This window comes from Myxocyprinus asiaticus, chromosome 1 (genome assembly GCF_019703515.2).
Source record: "Myxocyprinus asiaticus isolate MX2 ecotype Aquarium Trade chromosome 1, UBuf_Myxa_2, whole genome shotgun sequence".
Taxonomy (NCBI): Eukaryota; Metazoa; Chordata; class Actinopteri; order Cypriniformes; family Catostomidae; genus Myxocyprinus; species Myxocyprinus asiaticus.
This window is the reverse complement of record NC_059344.1, coordinates 65,329,581-65,351,952: the sequence shown is the minus strand read 5'-3', so window position 1 is coordinate 65,351,952 and position 22,372 is coordinate 65,329,581. Positions and strand designations below refer to the sequence as shown.

Genomic DNA, 22,372 nt, shown 5'->3' with positions numbered 1-22,372 from the left:
TTAACTGTAATTTCATAATAATAATAATAATAATAAAACATTATAGTTAATATAATTAAAATTATTATTCTAATAAATAATTATTAATAATAATAAACTATTATATTACATTTAATATAATCATTATAGTAATTATTATTTTAAATTGGATGATCATATTCAATAAAATATAACATTTCATTTAATATAATAATTAAAACTTAAAATATTTCATAATCACAGATCAATTCTTCAGTTATGCTTTTTTATTATCACTTATTTAAAAGTTACTGTAAATAAAAATGTAATAAAAACCATATAATTTTCCATCATTAAAAAATTAACTGTCATTTAATAATAATAATAATAATAATAATTAATAAAGTATTATATTTAATATAATTACAATTATTATTCTTACAAATAATAATGATTAATAATAATAATAATAATAATAATAATAATTACATATTATATTACATTTAATATAATAATTTTAGTAATTATTATTTTAAATTATATGATCATATTAAATATATTTAATTTAATATAATAATAAAAACTGAATGTATTTCATAATCACAGATCAATTCTTCAGTTATGTTTTTTATAACTTATTTAAAAGTTACTGTAAATAAAAATGTAATAAAAATAATATATTTTTCTATCATTAAAAATTAACTGTTGTTTAATAATAATAATAATAATAATAATTAATAAAGTATTATATTTAATATAATTACAATTATTATTCTTACAAATAATAATGATTAATAATAATAATAATAATTAAATATTATATTACATTTAATATAATAATTATAGTAATTATTATTTTAAATTATATGATCATATTAAATATATTTAATTTAATATAATAATAAAAACTTAATGTATTTCATAATCACAGATCAATTCTTCAGTTATGCTTTCTTATAACTTATTTAAAAGTTACTGTAAATAAAAATAATATATTTTTCTATCATTAAAAATGAACTGGAATTTAATAATAATAATAATAATTAATAAATTATTATAATTAATATAATTACAATTATTATTCTTAAAATAATAATGAATAATAATAATAATAATAATAATAATAATAATACAATATTATATTACATTTAATATAATAATTATAGTAATTATTATTTTAAATTATATGATCATATTAAATATATTCAATTTAATATAATAATAAAAACTTTATTTCATAATCACAGATCAATTCTTCAGTTATGCTTTCTTATCACTTATTTAAGTTACTGTAAATATTTTTTTATAAAAATCACATAATTTTTCATCATTAAAAATTAACAGTAATTTAATAATAATAATAATAATAATAATAATTAATAAAATATTATAGTTAATATAATTACAAATATTATTCTTACAAATACTAATAATAATAATAATAATAATAATAATAAAATATTACATTACATTTAATATAATAATTATAGTTATTCTTTTAAATTATATGATCATATTAAATATATTTAATTTAATATAATTATAAAAACTTAAAATATTTCATAATCACAGATAAATTCTTCAGTTATGCTTTCTTATCACTTATTTAAAAGTTACTGTAAATAAAAATGTAATAAAAACATATAATTTTCCATTATTAAAAATTAAAGGCCGCACCAAATGTGCTCGGCCCTTTCGTTTGAGACTCGGAGCAAAGAAGCAGCATCATCAAAGGCAGCGCTCCCGTACATTCATGTTTGTTTACATCTGTCATGCGTCTCCGAGGGGGCGTGTGTTTCCATGTGAGTTTGTGATCGGATTGACTTGACAGCCCGAGTGATCCTCAGTTGTTTAGTGTGTGATGCAATCATCCGAGCGGATGAAGAAATTTGTCAACTGTTAAAATAACTAACTACATCTCAGAGTTTAATGGCATTTTGGTGCTGATGTGTGAATTGTAGCAAAACGGAAAAAAGACAGAAACTGTTGCATGTGTGAATAGGAGATGTGGTATATTTAAAGGCAATCCAAGGATTTTACTGCAATCTAGGTTGCATGTGTGAAAGGGGCTTAAGACTATGATTTGGCCAGACTAGCTGCCTTTAAATACCCATTTTAAAGGAATATTCTGGTTCAGTACAAGTTAAGCTCAATCGACAGCATTTGTGGAATAATGTTGATTATAATATAATATATTATACTTTTATGATAAAAATTCCACAATATGTATATAATTGCACTAAAATAATGTAGAACAGAGATTTTTACTAAGCTAAAATCACAGTCATATGTATAATGTTAATGCCTTGTGGTTATACTTTTGAAACAGTGTGTATATTTATGTACTGGCCCCATTCACTTCCATTGTAAGCTCCTTACTAAAACTGCTATTGCAAATATTTACCCACATTTTCCAGTAAATGATGGCAAAATCATTAGTAAGGGCAATGAAAAATGTTAGCAAGGGCAATTTTAGACATGGCTTTTTTTGGGGGGTTTCCTGCAATTGTCTGAGTGAGAGACAGGAATTCAGCAGTGACAGATTTTGTCAACACTTAAATTGTGAACTAATTATCTGTATCTTTCAAGTTTTGCTTTCTTGTTTGATGTTCCTCAGATCTCATTTGTGCTCTGTAAAATTTACCATGAATTATTGTATCATGACATGATGAAAGACAATGACCATTGAGATATAAAAAGCTATTTATTGATTGTCTGAGCTATAAATGTTTTAAACAAACAAAAAAATCCTCTTCCTATTGAATTGCTGGGGCTTAAAGTTTTTATTATTTCATTTTGCATGAGACACTCAAAACTGGCTCTTAAAGTTGGTAGTTTCCTCTAATCATTAGGCACCTGTCAGGGAATGCTGATACTGTGCCTAAATAAACTCCCTATTTGCTGTAAAAAAAATAAATAAAAAGAATAATAATTCAAATAAAAAATCATGTTTTGCATAATTGTATGTTACAACATCATCAAACATTGGAAAAATATATATTTTTTTATTATTATTTAAGTCAAAGCATCAAAATGGTTTTAAAATATTTTGCCATATTTATTTACCATCAAAACTGACTTTGCCTATAAAGAAGGCTAATTACTGTGACTTTGTTTTGGTGTGCATTAAAATGTGAGTTTATGCTCAAACAGTGCAAGTAAGAGCAGGCAGGCCCACCCCAACAGCAGTCCAATATTCTGCAGAAATAACAGCAGATGCGGCTGTGGAGAGTGAACTCTCAACTGTGTTGTCTTAAGGGTCAAAAATGACCCACCACTATGTTTACCAGCAGAGAAAACCAGCTAAATGATTTTGTTTCAACTTGAAATTTGATGACTTTTCCTAGAGTGACCCCAACATTAGAAAAAGTGAAACATTGCCTTTGTTCATATTTCCATGAAAGCTGTACACCACCAGGGTACAAAGATTGTCTTAGGGTCATTTACACACCACAAAAACCACAAAGACACACACACTCACACTCACACACACACACACACACACACACATACACACACACACACAATGGGAAATTGAGATTATGTGTGCTACTGATTGAACTCAGACAAAACTAAAACTTTCTTGTGCATGTGCAGCATCTCCCCTCCACAACCCCACACATGACTCAAGTTCACAGACAAAATAAAAACAATTTCAGACAAAATAAACATTTCTTGAAAGCATTGTTTACTAATGGGGAATGCAGTAAGAGGCTATAAAGGTGCTGCAAATGACAGTACCCCCAGTTCTCTCTTTGCTGAAGCCATGAGTGCACATTTCAGTTCCCAACAGGTCGTAGATCTGATTTTTTCAGATGTCCAGGAGGAACAAGAGAACAATGATTTAGAAGAGGAGGAGGTATCTGAAGAAGAAGATGGGGAAGAATACAACCCATAGCATGATGCATCATCTTCAGATGAAGAAGAAATCCCCCAAGCTGAAAGAGAGACATTTTTGTCAAAGAACAGCAAAATAACATGGTCCTTGTCACCATATGACAACCAGGGCAGGATGGCAGCACAAAATGTCATAAGGGCCCACAAGACATGCAGCTGCCCATGCCCAGGAAATCACCTCAACATTCTACATGTTCATCATGCCAGCCATCGAAAAAATAATCCTAGAGATGACAAATTTGGAGGGTTTCCGTAACCTGCGTGTCTACATAGGGCTGCTAATCATAGTGGGTGTATAAAGGTCCCGAGGCGAGGCTACATGCAGTCTCTGGGATGCAGAGAGCGGAAGGGCGATTTTCCGTGCCACGATGCCACTGAAAGTCTTTCACACTTTCTCAAGAATGCTACGATTTGATAACCGTGAGTCAAGACCTGCAAGACGTGTGAGAGACAAACTGGCGGCCATAAGAGAGGTCTGGGAGAAGTGGGTGGAGCGTCTGCCATACCTCTACAACCCTGGGCCTGAAGTAACAGTGGATGAGCAACTGGTTCCATTCAGAGGTACATTTTTATTTTCATATCTGTAATGTAAGTGATTTTCACTGTTAATTTTATTATGTATTGCTGTAATATCATTGATTTATGTGATTGCTTTCTGTGACACTGATATTAATTACTGATAGTAATCTCTTTTGTCAAAAGGTCGCTGTCCTTTCCGGCAGTATATGCCCAGCAAGCCAGCAAAGTATGACATCAAGATATGGGTGGCTTGTGATGCACAATCCAGCTACGCTTGGAAGATGCAAGTCTACACAGGGATGCCGACCAGCGGAGGCCCGGAGGTGAACCAGGGGATGTGAGTTGTGCTTGATGTGGCAGATGGACTGAGGGGGCACAATGTCACGTGTGACAATTTCTTCACCTCTTATGAACTCAGCCAGCAGCTCCTGAAGAGTAAGATCACCATGGTTGGCACAGTTAGAAAGGACAAGCCTGAGCTCCCCCCTGCACTCCTCGCAACAAGGGGGAGAGAGGCCTTCTCATCAAAGTTTGCCTTCACCCCCACCACCACTCTAGTTTCTTACCTTCCAAAGAGGAACAAGAATGTGGTCCTCCTGAGCACACTGCACAAAATGGCAGTGATCGTGAGGACAGAAAGCCAGCCATCATCCTGGACTACAACTACAACAAAGGAGGCGTGGACAACCTGGACAAGGTGACTGGAACTTACAGCTGCAGGAGGATGACTGCCCGCTGGCCCCTGGTCATCTTCCATAACATCATTGATGTGTCCTCATACAATGCCTTCATGGTATGGAACAAGATCAACACTACCTGGATGCCTGATAAGCGGAACAAGAGCAGGGTGTTCCTGGAGCAGCTGGGAAAGGCACTTGTAACCCCACACATTCAAAGAAGGGAGCGCCTCCCCCGCACAGCAGCCTCTGCAGCGCTTGTGAAAGCTGTTCAGGGGGCTGAATCTTGTCATGATCCACCTGAGGCTGCAGCTGGGGCAGGCAAGAGGAGGAGATGCCAGTTCTGCCCCTCAAAGAAAGACTGTAAAACAAATACGATGTGCTGCACATGTGAGAAATACATTTGCAAAGTCCGTGCGCACACACTTGCATACTGTCCTACATGTGCTAATTAGAGTTGATTGATTTATGTTCTTATGTTTTTTTGTTTTGTATCTATTATCTTATTTTATTCTTATTTATTGTTGTTGTTTATACACCTTGTGGGTGGGGGCAATGGTTTGAAAAATGGGAGAAGACTAGTATTTTGTAGTTGAATTCCTCATTGTACAGTATATAAGAATATGTCACTATGTTGCCAAAAAAGTTCAAGACTGTTATTGTTTCCCTTCAATAAAATGCATTCAGAACTACTTTCTGCACATTTCTGCTACTTTCTTAGGCTATACAAGTGCTATGTCTTGCTAAACAATTAATGTTTACACCTATGCAGTACCTTTAGCAATAATAAAAATAATAATAATAATAATAATAATAATAATAATAATAAACCTCTACTTTAGAAAAGAAAACTATTATGACAGGTGTGTTGTAATAAAAACGAGTGGTGTCCACTGATTAAATGGAGTCTTTCTGCACTGTGAAGAGGTAAAACCCACATATTCACAAAGTTTGTGATGAATGACAGGTTGTTTCTTCATGCAAAATAGATTTGGGGTTTAAAATTCAATTATGCTGCTTTATTTTATGGGTTTGGTGAAGGTGGGTCATTTTTGACCCTTAGGACAAGGGGAGTATACAGAATGTTAAGACTACACAAGGGCTAGAAAGGAAAAGTGATTGGAGGTTGCGTTGCAATTTCATGTATTATCACTAGAAATCAGGATCATACCATTATTATTCTGTCTTGTTTTTTCTAATGACAGGGCAAGAGAGTATTCAAATTTCAGATAAAAAAATAGGGGAGACTGGGGTTAGTTGTCAGATGGGAAAGTTGTCACAAGGGCTACAATATGTCTCAGTAACTATAAGGTTTTGAGTCAAAAGTCCAGTTATACAAATGTGTTTTTTTTGTTTTTGTTTTTTGTTTTTTTCTAACAATTTGTGTAGTTTTGTATGTTAGTTTCAAATTATTTTATAGAACTATTGAATTCTACTACACTGGCATACATTTAGAAGAGTCAACAATAGTAGGCTACATAATGAAGGTTGATTTTATCATAAAGGAAGCTTTTAAAACATGTCGGGGTAAGTTGTCACCTGTATTTTGAATGTGTGAATTTTATGTAATTTTTGGTATTTTACTTTTTACATTTTTGCTGTTTCATTAATCGTGTTTAATTTAATTTAATTTTTTTACTGTTTAAATGTTGTTGAAAAGCCTATACTTCACAATTTAATGACAGGCTGGCCTATTGTGAAATCTAACTCCGTTTGGTTTACCCCAGTTTTTGGTTGAACTGTTCCTTGTATGATTTAGGTGCTGCTGTTGGGAGTTGATCTCTCTCTCTCTCACTGAGCGCATGCGCGTGAGTGGCGAGCGAGTGGAGCGTGGCTGTGAGAGCGTTTGGCGTACACTGGTCTTTATTTTCTATTTTCTCCTTTATTGTTTGTGTTGTATTGTTTAGTTTTTGACAGTTTTCAATTGCTGATTCAGGTGAGGGCACGTCGGCGTTTTCTATCAAAAATGGATGCAAGTGTTTTTCCGATCAAGAGTTTACTGTTGAGGATGTTCTCTTGGCCATGGGAGACATTATAGGTTATGAAAAAATCATGTCGGCTTCTAGAATGAATACAGCTGTTGTCATTTTTCTGAAAGAAGGAAAAACTGGTGAACACGCTTGTTGAGAATGGACTAGTAATATCGGACACTTTTGTGTCGGTGACGCCTTTGCGAGCACCTGCTACTAGAGTGACGATTTCAAATGTGCCTCCCTTCATCACTAATGAAGAAATTGTGAAAGAGCTTAGTCGATTTGGCAAATTTGCTAGTAATGTTAAAGTAGTTCCGCTTGGCTGCAAAAATGCCGCACTGAAACTGTCTTTTCGAAGACAAGTGTTTGTTTTTAAATGTGCCCTCCAAGTTTTTGGAAGTTTATTTCGGATACAACATGGAGACAGTTCGTACATGATTTTTGCAACTACAGACAGCATGCGTTGCTTTGAGTGCGGAGATTTAGGCCATAAAATATTTTTCTGCCCGCACAAAAAACAGACGGAAGGTGCAAACGCAGAGAATAATGGCTAATGAGGAGCACTTAGATCAAAGTGACATTAGGGAACATTCTGAACCTGAAAAGAGATCTGCAGTTCCAGAATTGATGATTCCAAAAGCAAAAGTTTCAAAGTGAAGTTCAAGGTGAAGAGATGAGAGAAGGATCAACAAAAAGTGAAGTTTCTCTACCCGCTGAGACCTCTCGTGTTGTTACGCCAGTTGAGCAGAATGTTTCTGATGAGAGTTCAAAATCAGAGGGGAGTGCACTTAATCTATTTAAGCGAGATGGTGAATCTGAAACAGGCCTAACTGTGTTGGACAAAGTTGCTTCTGTTACTGAGAATGCAAATGGTGAGATAGCTAATGTCAGTGTTTTTGCAGCCTGATTTATTGTTAGAGAAAGAAGAAAGTGTTGGAGAACCGATGGAAGATTGTGATAGTTGTTCAGGTTTTTCTGAATTTGATTGTAGTCAGTCTATGGAGGATGTTTATTCTGTTGAAGAAATGAATGAGTTTTTGGATCAAACAAAAGGGAAAAAGGTAGATGTTCTTAAATACTTTCCTGATGCTAACACATTTGTAAAGTAAATTTGTAAATTGATTGCTCAAAAGACTGTAGGCTATGTGATTTCAAAGCAAAAACGTTTTCGTTTGAAAAAAATTCTGATGGCTGCACGCAAAGCTCAGAATGAGCAAGAACTTGTATAATTGTCAAAGCGAAAAAAATAGATGCACATGGGTGTGGTTTCTAGGTTTGTTTATCTATTTGTTTGCTTGTTTCCTTTCTCCTAAGATGCAGTTTTTAAGAGTAGGGTCTTTAAATGTTAATGGAATTAGGGATGCGGGAAAACGAGGTTTATTAATCATGTAGTCTAGTGTTTCTGCAAGAGACTCATAGCGATATAAAAAATTAATCAGAGGTGTACCTCTTGGTTGGGGGCAGTGGTGGCTCAGTGGTTAAGGCTCTGGTTTACTGATCAGAAGGTTGGGGATTCAAGCCCCAGCACTGCCAAGATGCCACTGTTGGGTCCTTGAGCAAGGCCCTTGACCCTATCTGCTCCAGGGGTGCTGTATCATGGCTGACCCTGCACTCTGACCCCAGCTTGGCTGGGATATGTGAAAAAAAGAATTTCACTGTATATGTGTGATAAATAATTATTATAAGAGTGGTTGTTTTCTAAGCCATGGTACAAACTTAAGTGCAGGGGTAGCTATTTTATTTTCATCCCATATTAATGTAAACATTTTATCTAAGATGGAATTAGAAAAAGGTCGCCTTCTGATTGTAAAAGCTGAAATTAATAATCAAGTGTTTGTAGTTATAAATATTTATGCTCCGAATAGAGGGGTAGATAGAATTTCTTTGTTTAAAAAGTTAGATTTCTTAAAAAAAAGCTCTGCTTCTGATGATTTCTTAATTGTCGGTGGTGATTGGAACTGTACTCTTGATTTTAATCTGGATAGAAACAGTGAGGGGCCAGATTTTTCATCATCTTCTCTCTTAAAAAGCATTTTTATTCAGCATGATTTTAAAGATGTGTGGAGAGATAGAAATAGTTATGTCAAACAATACACTTGGACAAAAGTTTCACAGGGGAGGATTAGTGCAGCAAGACTTGATCGGTTCTATATTAAGCACGCAGTAAATAATAGAGTCGTAGATTCTAAAATATTTCCATGCTGCATATCAGATCACCATTTTATTACAGTGCATATTACTTTGTCACAGTGTCAATCAAAGAGTCCTTACTGGAAGTTTAATGTGAAGTTATTACAAGAGAAGGATTTTCAGGAAAATATCTAATTGTTTTGGAGTGTCTGGGTTTCTCAAAAAGATGAATTTGACAATTTAATACAGTGGTGGGAAATAGGAAAAACACAAATAAAAATCTTTTGTCAGCAGTACACTTCTTTTTTGACTATAAATATCAAACAAAAAATCTCTGAAATTGAACAAGAGATTTTTCAGATTATGTCAAATGTGCATCAACATTCTGAAGCTTCTATAGCTAGAAATGTATCTGAAAAAACAAACAAAACAAACAAAAAAAAAAACAGGATCTTGAAGCTTTATTGCAGGTTCGGGCAAAGGGTGCACATATAAGATCTCGGTTTATGTCTGTAAATGACATGGATGCGCCCACTGCTTATTTTTTTAACTTAGAAAAGGTTTCAAAGCAACAAAGTGCAATGTACTGACGACATCTTATGGATCAAAGACTTCAGATTTGAGACAAATGCGTAAAATTGCAGTGGACTTTTTCTCAGAACTGTATAAAAGAGAAGACACAGATACTGACGACACCTCACAATTACTGCAACAGCTTCCTAGCATCACTAAAAAGCAGAGTCAAAACCTGGACTGCACTATTTCTTTTAAGGAGTTATCTGATGCTGTTACACAGATGAAGCCTGGGCGGGTGCCAGGAATAGATGGTTTGCCTGTGGATTTTTACAAGGCTTTATGGGGATTATTGGAAGAGACTTTTATGAGGTGTTTCAAAAATGTCTTGATGATAAATTACTTCCCAAAAGTTGTCAACGAGCAGAGCTGGTGCTGATACCTAAGAAAGGAGATTTGAGTCTTCTAAAGAACTGGAGGCCTGCAGCTGTTTTAACAGCCGATTATAAGTTAATAGCTAAAGTATTAGCAAATAGGCTGAAATCTGTTTTGTCTGATATAATACATGAAGATAAGTCTTATTGTATCCATGAAAGAACGATCTTTGATAATATTTTTCTGATAAGAGATATATTGGATTATTCCAAACTAAACAGTTTAAATGTGGGCCTTTTATCCTTAGACCAGGAGAAGGCCTTTGATAGAGTGGATCATGGGTTTCTTTTTAAAACACTGCATGCTTTGGGTTGGAGATGTTTTTATTTCCTTGATCAAACTGTTGTATATAAATGCTTCTTGTATGGTAAAAATAGGTGGAGGTTTAAGTCAGCCAATAAGAGTACAGAGGGGCATTAGGCAAGGGTGTCCACTTTCAGGTCAATTGTATGCTTTAACAGTGGAACCTTTATTGTGTTTATTAAGAAAAAACTTGTCTGGTTTATGTGTTGGTGAAAACTCTCATCATTCAGTGAAATTGACTGCGTATGCAGATGACATCACTGTAGTGGTAGAAAGTCAAAAAGATATTGAAGAAATTGAATACAGTCTTCAGTTATATGAGAGAGCATCTTCTGCAAAATTCAATTGGGGTAAAACTGAATCATTGTGGTGTAACGACAAAACAATAATGTTTTCACCAGCCATTCCAGGAAATGTCAAGTGGGAAAAGTCTGGTTTTAAATTTTTAGGAATATATTTGGGCTCTGAAGAATATAGGGGGAAAAAAAATTGGGAGGGTGTAAAGGATAAAGTATGTGCCAGGTTGTCTAAATGGGAATGGTTGCTGCCTCAACTGTCCTATAGGGGAAGAGTACTGGTTGTAAACAATCTAGTTGCCTCTACTTTATGGCACAAGTTAACTGTGTTGAATCCACCAGAGGATTTTTTTGGAAGCATCCAAAGACTGCTTGTAAATTTTTTCTGGTCTGGACAACATTGGCTAAGAGAGTCAATACTGTATCTACTGATCCATGAAGGGGGTCAAGGACTTATAGATATCAGGTCAAGAGTGGCTGCTTTTAGACTGCAGACTGTTCAGAAATTACTCTACCATCGACCACAGAGCTGGATGGTAGAAGCTTGTGCCTTATTGAACAGAGTGGGATGTTTGAATCTGGATAGAGATCTTTTTTTAATGAGCTTGAAAGAGATGGACCTTGATGGACTCCCTTCTTTTTATGCCTCAGTATTTCAAACATGGCAGATCTTTGCTGTGGAAAGGGAACAGTTTGGCACATCTAGTGCTTGGAATTTAGAAGAACCTTTAATTTTCAACCCTTGTCTGTCTAGTGTATTGCTGAAATCACAGAGTGTCCGTGCATATCTGGTGAGAGCAGGACTTCACAAGATTCGCCATCTCAGGATAAATGAGCAGTGGATCACTGCAGAACAGCTGGCTACAAGAACTGATATTCGCTCTGTTCGAACACTTCAAAAATTACTGGATGAAATCAAAGAGAACTTTCCTGTTTTGCCATTGCAAGCTGAGACAGTGTTCCCTAGGATCAGTGTGGCTGTGGATGTTGGAGATTGGCAGGAGACTGAAGGGAGGTTGCTCTCTTTTAAAACACCTGAACTTGGTTTTTTCAAGACTGTTTCAAAGAAAGCCCTATACTGTACCTGTGTGAAATTGTTCAATCTAAGAGCACTAAAGGAACTTCCTGAGACCAATTGGACAAGATTTACTGAGCCAGGCTCTTCTCCAAAAGGTAGTTGGAGGTCCTTGTATAAGACACCAATTGAAAAAAGGACAGGAGATCTTCAATGGCGGATTATACACTGGATAATAGCTACAAACAGACACAAGGCACATCTAGATCCTTTTCAAGGGGAAGAGTGTCCTTTCTGTGGGGTTTCAGAAACAGTGTTTCACATTTTTGCTGGTTGTTCACATTTAAAATATCTTTTTGTTTTGTTAAGAGAATTTAGCTACAAACTAGGTTTTTTGTTTACAAAGAGTTTATTTATTTTTGGACCAAAATATAGTGCCTCAAACAAGCAAAAAACAGTGTTACTGAATTTTATATTTGGTAAGGCAAAAATGGCAATTTGAGGTGCTGCTGACTCCAGAGGAGGAGACGGCAGGCGAGTTGTGACATACAACAGGAGCGTAAACTGCCTTGCCAGTTGATGTATGCCACCGTTGCCATGTTGTCTGTCCGAACTAACACATGCTTGCCCTGGATCAACGGCCGAAGCCCCCACAGGGCGAGCAGAATTGCCAACAGCTCGAGGCAGTTGATGTGGCAACGTAGCTGCGGGCCCGTCCAGGAGCCGGCAGCTGCGTGCCCGTTGCATACAGCGCCCAGCCTGTTTTGGAGGCGTCTGTCGTAACCACGACGCGCCTGGAGACCTGCTCTAGGGGAACGCCTGCCCGTAGAAATGTGAGGTCGGTCCAAGGGCTGAAGAGGTGGCGATAAACCGGCGTGATGGCCACGTGATATGTCCCGTGGCGCCATGCCCATCTTGGGACTCGAGTCTGGAGCCAGTGCTGAAGTGGTCTCATATGCATCAACCCGAGTGGAGTGGCCACCACTGAGGATGCCATATGCCCAGGAGCCTCTGAAACAGTTTCAGTGGAACCACTGTCTTCTGTCTGAACGCCTTCTGTGCGCACTCGTTCGTGAGGTGCGCCGTCATTGAGACTGAGTCCAACTCCAAGCCGAGAAAAGAGATGCTCTGAACCGGGAGGAGCTTGCTCTTTTCCTAGTTGACCCAAAACCCTAGTCGGCTGAGGTGAGAGAGCACCAGGTCCCTGTGCGCACACAACACATCCCAAGTGTGAGCTAGGATTAGCCAGTCATCGAGATAGTTGAGGATGCGAATGCCCACTTCCCTTAATGGGGCAAGGGCTGCCTCTGTGACCTTCGTGAAGACACGAGGGGACAAGGACAGGCCGAAAGGGAGGATCTTGTACTGATACGCCCGACCCTAGAATGTAAACCGCAGGAAGAGTCTGTGTAGAGGTAGAATTGAGACGTGGAAGTACACATCCTTCAGGTCTACCGCCATGAACCAATTTTGATGCTGGACACTTGCTAGAAAGCGTTTTTGCGTCAGCATCTTGAACGGGAGTCTGTGTAAAGCCCAGTTCAGTACTCACAGTTCCAATTTTGGCCGCAACCCACCGCCTTTCTTCGGTACAATGAAGTAGGGGCTGTAAAACTCCTTCTTCATCTCGGCTGGAGGGACAGGCTCTATCCGCACGCAAGGTAGCGGCGTTCTCGCCCTTCACCAAGGTGAAGTGGAAGGTGCTGAAGCTGGGCGGACGCCTGGCGAACTGAATCGCATAGCCAAGTCGGACGGTCCGGACCAGCCATTGTGACGGGTTGGAAAGTGCAAGCCAAAGGTGGCGCTCCTGGACCACCAAGGTGGACACTGCCCACCTGAGAGGCCGCGCCATGACCTTCGTCACCCGGAGGGCGAGGTCGTTCGCCGAGCACAGCTCCTGCATCAATCCTGGGGCGGAACTACCCTCGTGCAGTTCCTTTAGCGCCTTGGCTTGGTGGACTTGCAGGAGAGCCATGGTGTGCAGGGCGGAGGCGGCTTGTCCAGCGGCACCGTAGGCCTTGGCCATCAGGGATGACATAAACCTTCAGGCCTTGGGAGCTTTGGGCACCCGTGCCAGGTGGCGGTGCTCTACGGGCATAGGTGTACCGCGAGCGCCTTATCCACCGGGGGATCGCTGAATAGCCCTTGGCCGCCCCACCATCGAGGGTAGTGAGGGCTGGAGAGCTGAAAGATCGGGACTGGGCAGTAAAAGTTGCCTCCCACGACCTTGTCAGCTCCTCATGCACTTCCGGGAAGAAAGGAACTGGGGCAGAGCGTGGCTGTGAGCGGCACTGCGAGCCCAGGGACCAATCATTGAGCCGCAAGGGTTCAGGGGAGAGAGAAGGGTTCCACTCTAGCCCGACACTCATGGCTGCCTAGGAAAGCATGTCCGTCATCTCCGTGTCAGCCTGTGACTGGGCGACCTTACCCTCGCCATGAGACGAGCCGGTGGACTCATCCGGAAGCCCGATTGGGGCAGACGAGCGTGCTGGGGAATGGGAGGTCCATGGGGGGATACCCGGCGGAGGTGGTCACACTGGGGTCCCCAAATTGCCCCCAGTGCTAGCCACGCTAGCCTCATACCTGTAGGTAGAAGGACCGAGGCGGGGAGCCTCTGGGGTGGCTTGCTTTCTTACGAAGGCAAGCCGCGACCACAACGTTGCCATGGTCATGTTCTCGCAATGAATACATGATCCATCCACGAATGCTGTCTCCGCGTGGGTAGCGCCCAGACACAAAATACAGCGATCGTGACCGTCAGAAGGTGAGAGATAACGACCGCAACCAGGAATAACACACAAACAGAAGGGCATCTTTAAAAAGACGTTCCGTGTGTGCCACTCTTTTAGAGAAATATACTCTTTTAGAATATACTCTTTTATTTCTGCCGAAGCGCCCAGGGGCGTTCTCTGCAGTGCACCAGTGCAGAGGAGGGAGAAGCCGCTGAAATGCGCCGTCAGATCCAGCAGAGTTGAATGAACAGGCATGAGAATTCAGCTCAGTGAGCATCGACTGTTCGGCTCCGAAGAGAAAATCTGAATGAGTGGTTGCATACCAGCTCCTTTTATACTCGTATGTTCAGGGGAGTGGTAGGCAAATACCACTCGCCAATTTTCATTGGCCTTTTTTCAAAGACCAGAGGTGTTTCGGGCTCCCAAGAGTGACCCCTAGTGTCACTACATCGACACCAACGTCGAGTGAGTGACAGATAGGGAACTATTATTAGGGCGGACTGGGGATGATTGTAACACATTTTGTCTAACCATGAACAAAAGCTTTGTTCATAGGTCCCTCAAATTTAACTAAATCTGCCTAGAGGAGTATCATTGTTACTTTAAGTTACTCTGCCTTGAAGAGTATCATTGTTATTTTAAGTTACTCTGCCTTGAGGAGTATCATTGTTACTTTAATTTACTCTGCCTTGAGGAGTATCATTGTTACTTTAAGTTACTCTGCCTAGAGGAGTATCATTGTTACTTTAAGTTACACTGCCTAGAGGAGTATCATTGTTACTTTAAGTTACTCTGCCTAGAGGAGTATCATTGTTACTTTAAGTTACTCTGCCTAGAGGAGTATCATTGTTACTTTAATTTACTCTGCCTAGAGGAGTATCATTGTTCTCATTGTTAATCAGGGATTGGAAAATCAATTAAACGTTTACCATTGATTTTTTTCAGTAATGTACTTATATTAATATGTCCACTATAGAGTGCAACAGTCTGGTTCCGGAAATAACACTCCCATTTATTTTCTCCATATGGAATTTATTTTTAATGTAAACTTATAAACCTGTATAGACAGACCTACCGTGAGCTCGGAGATTGTTATTCAAGGTACATTATTCAGTTAAAGCAATCAGTCTGTTTTATTTCAACTTCATTTTCAAATAATTGTGTTTATTAGTGGTATTCCTAGTGAAGAACTACACTTCCCATGATCCTGAAGTGAAACAATCCACCAATCAGAGAATGGCGGCAAACTAAGCTTGCCAAAAGAGCTCTGCAGCGACCGCCCATTGCCATGATGCACTGTGAATGATACAGTCGAGTTGGTCTCCCTAGACTCTCAAGCTTATTTATTTGCATATATATGAATATTTTGCAATATGCTTTAAATATATTGTTTCTGTATATGTATAATCAACAACTTCTAAAATCAATAGCTTCATATTTTGCCATAGTTTTTGATTCAATTATGTCATTCGCAATGCTTCATGGGATTGTAGTTCATTTCCTTATTAAAGGTGTTAAAGTTGCTGTGAGCAATACATTTTGTGAGATATCTCACCTATCTCTTTGACAGCTCTAGACTCTGTAAACAGCAAACAAAAATGTGTCCACGGGCAGCGGTCACTTACACTTTCTGCCTGCCAGTCATTTTGTTGTTGTAGTTACAGTGAATTATTGAGGCTTTAATGCCATTTTTATGCCATGTAGTTCATGTCAGTTGTCAGCTGTTTTGCTGCTGTTGTTTTTAACAACTGTTTCTGAATGATGTTGGTCTCAATAAAGCTCATTTGGTGTCTTTGGAGTGGTCGTGTCTAGAAGGGATCCCTCTCACGTTAAGTTTTCATGCATATCCATCCTATTATGATGCTATGGTGCTTTTTCCACTCGTCCCAGGGTATTAATGATGGAGAGCATTAAAAACTTCAAGAACATCAATAATGTAACATTATTACTATTATTACGGAGTGACTATTTACACTAGTTGTACATACCTGCCACACAGTGCAGTTATTTGCGCTCAAATATTCTGGTGGAAACAATAAAATTAAAGACAAACTGCATTCTGAAATGTCCCTGCAATTGCTCAGTAGAGAAGAATGGAATTGATGTTTTTTTTTTTTCCATGCGGACAACCTGGGTTCAAATCTGCCTTTTGACCCAGTTTTTACCATCCTCTTACCTGTCTCGACACTTAATCTTTTTCTTTAATACTATATAATAATAAATAAAATGAATATAAAGTTGATTTCCTCGCAGTGATTTAGTCACGATGAAGGTCAGAGAGTTAAGTGAAAAGTTTTATCCACGTACGGCATGTTCATGAACTGCTTTTAATTTTAAAAACATCATATGTGTTAATTACACAGAAATAAAAAGATAACAACATGTGTGCTGCAGTGATGTACTTGGGGGAAACGAGAACGGGTGGCGAGCGCTCCTCGTCGCTGCAAGTTCTCCAGCTTGTGTGCCTTTCCAGTCAAATTGGAAAGAAAAATGTGAACAAATGTGTCCCCAATAAAGATATACGTCCACTGAGGTGCAGATGCAATCTTTGTTTATTAAAATGTAAAGTTCCATACGCGAGGATTAGAACCCAGAGCTTTTAACGCAAGTGGCAAATTACCACTAAACCACCCAGTCAGATGCTTAAATAAAGAACTGATTGATGTACTTCTCCACTGACCAACAATACCTCATGACCGACAGCAGAAGATATAGAGCTGAATGTTATCATATTTGTTAAATATTTATTTTAGAACTTGAATTAGTTATCAAGAATGACTATTCATCTGACTTCAGCCAGGTCTCCTAAGCAACCAAATTGGCCCAGTTGCTAGGGAGGGTAGAGTCACATGGAGTAACCTCCTCGCGGTCATGATTAGTGGTTCTCACTCTCAATGGGTCATGTGGTAAGTTGTGCGTGGATCGCGGAGAGTAGCATGAGCCTCCACATGCTGTGAGTCTCCGCGGTGTCATGCACAGCAAGCCACATGATATTCATCAAAACAGACAATTTAAAGTAATCTTTTACAAGCGCTGCTTGTTACTGTGCGACTTCAAATTAAAGCGTTAAGAATCTCATGAAATTGATGTGGGAGGGATCCCTTCTAGACATGACCCTTTGGAGGGCGGGGTTTTGGAAAGAGAGGGCATGGCTAATTCAACGGCTCAGTCTCGTGGAAGAAGAATGGCTAAAATTGCTTACAGCACCTTTAAGTACACAAGTCTTGAATACTTCAAATACTTTTTGCTTCAAATAAAAGTTTGTCATGTTGTGATTCACCTCGGAGCTGGTTGGTTTAGTTCATGGCTTAAAACCCCTCTAAGAAAGATTTTATGAAATCCCAATAGAAAAAAAAAAGAGGGAAAAAACACTTCTTGAACCAAAGATGGCTGAAAAAGAGGACAGGCACTGTTGTGCTCTATGGTGGACAGCATGCATTTAAGTGTTCAATTTCATGAAACATTTACATTTATGCATTTGGCAGATGCTTTTATCCAAAGTGACTCACAGTGCCATTATTACAGGGACAATCCCCCTGGAGCAACCTGGAGTTAAGTGCCTTGCTCAAGGACATGATGGTGGTGGCTGTGGGGATTGAACCAACAACCTTCTGCTTACCAGTTCAGTGCTTCAGTCCACTACACCACCACCACTCACGTTGCCATTAATGAACAAAACAGTCTTGCATGTGAAAACTATGAAATCAGCATTTAATTGTGTAATAATGATGTACAACATTTTTTTTTTTATATGAAAATGTCACCAATCAGGTATTCTAGGTTATGAAAAAAATATATAATATATAGTGTACTATATGCTAGGACTGCACATTTATGATAATTGTTGATTATTCCCCTGGATATAGTAATCACGATTATTAATGTTAATTAATAGAAGTTACATCAAATACTATTTCTGTTCAAATTCATGCCATATTCTTTATGAAGGCCACACATCCAAAAGAATATGAGACCTGAGCGGAATCATAGTCTTTCTAGCATGTCAGTCCGCTGTTGGCCATTTTTGGAACGTTCTCAGGAGGCTATTTCCATTCATGCCAGTGCAGCTCCTATCTACTTTAATGGAGAAAGACCAAAATCTCAAAAACAGTTGGTCAAGATTACAATCAAAGAACATATTTCAATATCAGCAATAAAATCTGACAATACTGGAATCATGAATTGTGATTCTTTACCTCATATTATGCTAAAAAACGCAATTTTCCTGGCTTGTATAGCAAATGCGCATGTGCATTCTAGAGTTGATTGACAGGTAATATCTGTATCTAAAAGGTGATTGGCTCTTTAACTTGTAAGGCAGGACTTCCTTTCTACATTCGTTGACTATTGGGTGCTCAGAGCTCCATGGCTGGGCATTCCAATTTCTCCCATTCATTTTAACAGAAGTGGCCTGTCTCTGCTAAATAATCTCTGGCGGAATACTTTATTGCTGTTTTATAAATCAGTAAATAAACATGGAATTGAACAATGCTATCAGGGCATGAAATTAACACCCGCCAAATGCGGGTACATTTGCACAGTGATGGATAAGGCCATATGCAAAAAACGATCAACACAGGTCTATTTTGCCCATTACACCAATTTTCAGACTCAGAATCAGAATCAGAATGAACTTTATTGCCAAGAATGCTTACACATACAAGGAATTTGTCTTGGTGACAGGAGCTTCCAGTGTACAACAATACAAAAACAATACAAAAACAGCAGCAAGACATAGATAATAATAAAAAATAATTATACACATACGTACAGACACACACATACATACATACACACATACACATGGGTAGTGCAAATCTAATACAATCTGTTATGTACAGTGCAAATGTTTTTTTTTTTTTTTTTTTTTTTCTTCAGAGGAATAAAATGGCAGAAGAGGTTGGATGTGTTGGATAAATATAAGAAAGACTAAACTGTGTATTGCACATAGTTATTGCTCAATGGGGCAGTGTAACTGTTCATAAGATGGATAGCCTGAGGGAAAAAACAGTTCTTGTGGCTGACAGTTCTGGTGCTCAGAGCTCTGAAGCGTCGGCCAGAAGGCAACAGTTCAAAAAGGTAGTGGGCAGGATGAGTGGGGTCCAGAGTGATTTTTCCAGCCTTTTTCCTCACTCTGGAAGTGTATAGTTCTTGAAGTGGGGGCAGGGGGCAACCACTAATCCTCTCAGCAGTCCAAACTGTCCTTTGTAGTCTTCTGATGTCTGATTTTGTAGCTGAACCAAACCAGACAGTTATTGAAGTGCAGAGGACAGACTCAATGACTGCTGAGTAGAACTGTATCAGCAGCGCCTGTGGCAGGTTGAATTTCCTCAACTGGCGAAGGAAGTACAACCTCTGCTGGGCCTTTTTCACAATGGAGTCAATGTGTGTCTCCCACTTCAGGTCCTGTGAGATGGTAGTGCCCAGGAACCTGAATGACTCCACTGCTGCCACAGTGCTGTTTAAAATGGTGAGGGGGGTCAGTGTTGGGGTGTTCCTCCTAAAGTCCACAATCATCTCCACCGTTTTGAGCGTGTTCAGCTCAAGGTTGTTTTGACTGCACCAGACAGCCTGCTGTTTAACCTCCCTTCTGTATGCAGACTCATCGTCATCTCGGATGAGGCCGATGACTGTAGTGTCATCTGCAAACTTCAGGAGCTTGACAGAGGGGTCCTTGGCGATGCAGTCATTGGTGTAGAGGGAGAAGAGTAGTGGGGAGAGCACACATCCCTGGGGGGCACCAGTGCTGATTGTACAGGTGCTGGAAGTGAGTTTCCCCTGTCTCACAAGCTGCAGCCTGTCTGTCAGAAAGCTGGTAATCCACTGACAGATAGACATGGGAACAGAGAGTTGGTGTAATTTATTCTGGAGTATAGCTGGGATGATGGTGTTGAAAGCCGAACTGAAGTCCACAAAAAGGATCCTTGCATATGTCCCTGGTCTGTCCAGATGTTGCAGGATATGATGTAATCCCATGTTGACTTCATCATCCACAGACATGTTTGCTCGATAAGCAAACATGCATTGAATGTAAACACCTGTACCGTCGTTTTTCTTATATCGGCTTATCCAGTAATTTTGTGCATGACTATTTACAGTTTGACGTCAAAAGCAGAGAATAATCCAATGATTTCAAGACTCATTTAAATTAGTTTTTCTTTTTCTTTTTTTTTTCATTTTCTGATATTTTTAATAAACTGATTTTTGGTGGTTATCAGCCTATTGGTTTGCATGTAAACACACTCCTTGAATGCATTAACATGCACGATCTAACACCGATTATACTTAATAAGATGAAAACTTGTGTGGTCATGTAAATGCATTAAACTGTTTTCTTTTATCGGGTCAAAGTCATAAACAGATTATGCGTAAACCGACCAGCACATGTTGAATTTTGCCCATTATCTATTTCGTGTTGCATTTAAAATAGACCTTTACCATTGTTCTTGCCAGTTTATCTAATGGGCGAAAGTGTTGTGCGCATGATTGTTTACATTTGGACATCAAAAGGAGATAATCTCATGTAAACACGGTATGCTTGCATTGCCGGATTTTTTTAAATAAGCTAAATTTTGGTAGTTATCAGTGTATTCAGTGTATCAGTGTGTAGTGAGTGCAAGTAAACACTCACTACATGAATTTATATATATATATATATATATATATATATATATATATATATATATATATATATATATATATATTGTTGTGGTATCCTATTGGATGTAAAATTGACAGTGTTACTACAAGTGACACGAGGAACAAAATGTATACACTATATGACAACATGGCACTGTAAAATCTGGCCCGGTGCTTGAACAGTCTACCGTACTTGATGAAGACTGAAAGATGGAAACAAAGGGTGAAGGCAGCAGGGAAAGACAGTGAACGGGTTATAGAAAGGGAGAGAGAGAGAAGGCATCTTTCATTTGATTGAAGAGTAATTAATGTCCCACAGAACAGCAGGAGGTCAGAAAGTGGCCCCTCATCACTAATGAGCAGCTCTTTACCCCAATACATAAGCAATACTCACATGCACCGTGACAGACACAAAGAGGACTGGGGTGAACGACAGAAAAAGTTGTCAAATATAGTGTGGCTGCACTATGAAAAGTCAAGGGTCTTGGATTGTTTCTTGTCACTATAAATGTTTATGCGCACATGGATTGAGAGAATTATTTCAGCAAGGGCTCTTAACAGTTTCTAGACACTCAAACCTCACTAAAACCATCCTGAAAATATCATGCCCATAAAAAAATATTAAACACAAATAATTATTAATATTAACAATGATAGTTAATAGTAAATGTATTTGAATGAACATTAGGCAATAGCAAAAGTAACAACATCAATAAAAACCTCTATAGCAAAAACTTAAAAACATCACAAAGGGGTGTTTCTTAAACTTTGGGCACTTTAAGCACTGTGAATGACTGAAAGGTTTCATTAAAACATTTTAAATATGAAATGAAATTCATGACAATTCCCACCCCAGTGTCATTTCCAGCACATCTCAAACTCTGTATTGTGTTTAATACAATTCTGTGCTGGAAATGATGGTTGTGGAAATGACATTTTTAACATTTTTGAAATAAAATTGCCAATTCCATTGCCTTGATAAAATAGCTAACATTTTATGCATCCTAAATACAGACAATTAAAATTTACTCTACTCACATGTGATATCTTGAATTTTGTTTTCTTCAAATATAAATTGTCTCATGTTTTATCTAAAATGCCCCCCACACTCTTTAAAAAGGCGAATTTTGTCCCCCGAACTTTTCCAAGCTAAACTCATACTGAGTCCAAATGGTGGTTTTGTATACAGAATTCTTTGCATTTTGTTAGTTTGGGCTGATTGAGTGACCATCCAGCCAATCACAGGTAATAGGCCGTCAGTCAGACAGTCTAATCAACGTGGCTC

At 38.4% G+C, this 22,372-nt stretch overlaps 1 pseudogene; it reads left to right on the top strand.

Moving 5' to 3' along the window:
* Positions 1–3,652: 3,652 nt before the first annotated feature.
* LOC127440236 (piggyBac transposable element-derived protein 4-like) lies at positions 3,653–5,506 on the top strand (annotated as a pseudogene).
* Positions 5,507–22,372: the final 16,866 nt, after the last annotated feature.